Below are 3,176 nucleotides of genomic sequence, written 5' to 3'. Positions count from 1 at the left end.
GGTAAACTTTAACTGAGGGATGACATATAAAAATGAGCTTGTCGGTTGATTCAGTAGCTCTATGCAATAGTGATAATATGAATGATGATGATGATGATGATAATAAATAAAATCTTACCTTACACTGCGGAAGCTATGGCTATTTTTCCAACATACTTGACCACATCCTTTTATAAAGAAATTCTGCAGCGTTCCAGTGAATCAATGCTCCCCATTCCCGACAATAGAAGTCCGGCGCAACAAGATGGTTCAATGGATGCAAATAAAATGCGTTACGCTCCGGTCTGCCCGCTCATATCCCCCCCGTCTTCTTCTTCTTCTTCTGGGTTTTTCCCATCAAAACGGAGCGCAACAACACACGACAGCCACGGAGAAATAGAGAGAGAGAGAGAGAGAGACACAGAGAGAGAAAGAAATTCTTGGAGTGATGAAAAGAAGAGAGGCAATTCTTACAGTATTACCATAAATTAATTCGGCAGACTCCACGTCTCTATTCCCACTGATCTGTTTTCTCCGGCAAGTCGCGCAAACCCCCCCTCTGGAAACAAAAAAAGGGGGGAGGAAAAAAAGGATCCGTAGTGGGTGGATGTGAGATGTTGGGGACTAGTGAGTTACAACAGAGAGAGAAATAAACGCGCTTTGCTTGGTGCTTGCAGAGCTCCAGGAGCAGGCTGCAATATCACGTCACACACTCAACCGCTAAGATAAAGCACGTACGTACGCTTCTTACTGCCGCTGCGTCTGGCACCACCAATACTTTCTTCCCTGCCCTCCTCCTTCCTTTTTCCTCCTCATGTAGACTATGCCTCCCCTTAATTCGAGTCAAAAGGGTTTCCCCCCTGAACTGGACCCTCTCAGTTGTGCTCAGACAACGCCGCTGCTGCAGCGTTATCCAAAACAGGAATATTTCATGGACTTTTTTTTTTTTTCCTTAGGGGGAATGGGGAGTGCATGAGAATGACATGAGCATAAATACAACCTGCGCACTCTATCAGTGGGACCGGAAAGCTCGCTGGTGTGTTTGGTAATTTTTCTCTCTCCTCTCCTGATGATTGACAGCCGCTCGTTTTGATTTCTTCGCTGCTTGGTGGTGTAGACGCACGCTGCACGTCTTCCTGTTCGCCGACTTCATGCTGCTGGAAGAACACATGCTTAAGGGGCAACATGTGCCCTCTTTGGAAAGTTGTTCCAGGTAGTCAACACCTTACAGGTGCAGCTCAAACCTGCAGTTTCTCCCTCCACCTTCTATCCTTTTGCTCTCAGGGGGAATGCTTATTTGTGTAGCATGTTCAAGGTAAGAATACAAATGTGTTTATGACCTTCTTAAGAAATAAAGGCAGCTTCAGCTTCAATGCCTTTTCTTCTTCTTTCAAAAGCTCTGCCCTGACACTGGGATTCAACAATCAACACAGTTAATTCTGTAAACACCAGGCTTCAGCAGTTGGTCACTGACAATGCGGCATCAATGGCTCTGAAATTGCCTTCGCTGCCTAAGTAAATGGGGAGAATGGGCCTATAATGGACACGAGGACGAGGAGTCATTTGAATCGCCTGCTGATCACACCGCCCACCCATTGAAGATGGAGGGAGGGTTTTATTGGGTGTTGTTTTATCAGGTGCGAATAAAGCATCAGCGTTAAAATTACAGGCCTACAATCTCCATCTGCATTAAAGTAAAAAAGAGTGTGCCTTCACACATGTAGGTGCTCTGTTAATTTGCATATTTAGAATTATTTGCATATTCAAAAGGGAGACATTAGATTGAGCAGTGCAATCTAACTTTTTTTTTCTTTTTTGAGGGTTGGGTCAGCTGCTCTAATCATTTTGCTGTGCACAGTTAACTCTCATTAGCCTGGCCGTCTCTTTCAGGCCTTGACTGAATGTGTTCCATCTGAGCAGATGCTGCATGAAGAGTCTACTTGTTTATTTATTTCCAGGAAGTTTCAGTGTGAAGTGTTTGCAAGCCAGCCTTTCCAAAGAATGCTCCACATCTGAGTATCAGCCACAGCAGTGTATGCGAATCTGAATGAACTTGTTTACATCCCCAACATCCTGTCCCAAGCAGCGTTTACAACACTGTTAATCTGTTGCCAAACTTATAAAGGAGATTGAAGTCATTCAGCACAGTTGGTTGCCATGGCCTGTGACTGCAGAGGCTTTCTAAATCCAGTCTTCCCCAGGCAGCCAGTGAAACATCAGGGGTGACCTCGAGCCAGCCTCTCTTTCCACGGCCATAATGAAGACTTTGGCGTTTAGGGAGCTTTTGGCTCAGTAAGCTAAGAGGTGGAGGAAATTCATGCAAAGTCTTATTGAACAATGAAAACACAATAAGTATCTCTCCACTGACTCATGGGGAGGCCAATTGCCAAGTTTAAGAAAAGCTGCCATCACTCTCTGCTGCAAGGACGTTCTCAGAGTCCAAATGACACCCTGCACGTTTGGTCATTTGGCAACTAGGAGAAAAGAAGACCTCCATAAGGAAAGGTTGTTCCATTTAGTCAGATTTGAATAAGTAATAATGGCATGAGGTCCGGTCGACAGTGGAATGGTGTGCATCATTGTGTAATTACAATGACAATGAGATATCTCATATAAAAGATTGATTCCATGCAATGGCTTGAAAATTAAAAATGATATAAACATATTCATTCACAATTTTCTGTAATATCTTGTTATTGCATTTGGTTAGAGCTTACTAGTTCACACAGCAGATCAGTTATCACTTGTTCGAATCTCTAAAACATTTGTGATATTTCACATCCAATAGCAGTTGTAGAATCTGTCACATTATTCTGTCAAGTCAAGAGTCTGTTTGAGCACATGGACTTTGAATTATTCATGACCTCGCATAAAGAATAGCCCTATTATCACCTGCTCCTGTCGGTGTGACTGAGCCTGTGTGTGTGTGTGCGCGGGCTGAATTGTACGTCTGTTTGATATAATGGCTTTTTTTTACAGCATTAAAGTCCATTACAAAATCTCATGTGATGAACATCAGTCTATTGATCGTGTGATAAACATCAGTCTGTTGATGTTAACCAACCATAATGAAGCATTATAGCATGACTGTTTTAAGTATATATGCACTACCACTCTCATTTTAAAATTATGGGATTTCTTTGTACGTAACACTGCATACAGGCGTACACACACACACACACACACACACACACACA

At 43.1% G+C, this 3,176-nt stretch overlaps 1 protein-coding gene and 1 long non-coding RNA gene across 15 annotated transcripts in view; one reads left to right on the top strand and one right to left on the bottom strand.

Annotated features, from left to right (window-relative positions):
• The window catches only part of adgrb3 (adhesion G protein-coupled receptor B3), a 111,673-nt gene extending 111,008 nt beyond the window's left edge, over positions 1-665 (bottom strand). For 6 of the 14 annotated variants that reach the window (XM_032540589.1, XM_032540592.1, XM_032540584.1 and 3 more), the window contains exon 1: positions 119-665. The gene's annotated coding sequence lies outside the window, so the exon portion shown is untranslated. The remainder of the gene's footprint in view (positions 1-118) is intronic. The other 8 variants (XM_032540580.1, XM_032540583.1, XM_032540581.1 and 5 more) reach the window with 5 other exon arrangements.
• A 242-nt stretch (positions 666-907) lies between these two features.
• Positions 908-2,381, top strand: LOC116704911 (uncharacterized). The gene is made up of 2 exons (XR_004335810.1): positions 908-1,294; positions 1,377-2,381. It is a non-coding gene; the product is annotated as an uncharacterized LOC116704911 (long non-coding RNA).
• Positions 2,382-3,176: the final 795 nt, after the last annotated feature.

The sequence above is a fragment of the Etheostoma spectabile genome, chromosome 17, assembly GCF_008692095.1.
Source record: "Etheostoma spectabile isolate EspeVRDwgs_2016 chromosome 17, UIUC_Espe_1.0, whole genome shotgun sequence".
NCBI classification, from domain to species: Eukaryota; Metazoa; Chordata; class Actinopteri; order Perciformes; family Percidae; genus Etheostoma; species Etheostoma spectabile.
The sequence above is the reverse complement of the archived record's forward strand: the minus strand, read 5'-3'. Positions and strand labels throughout refer to the sequence as shown.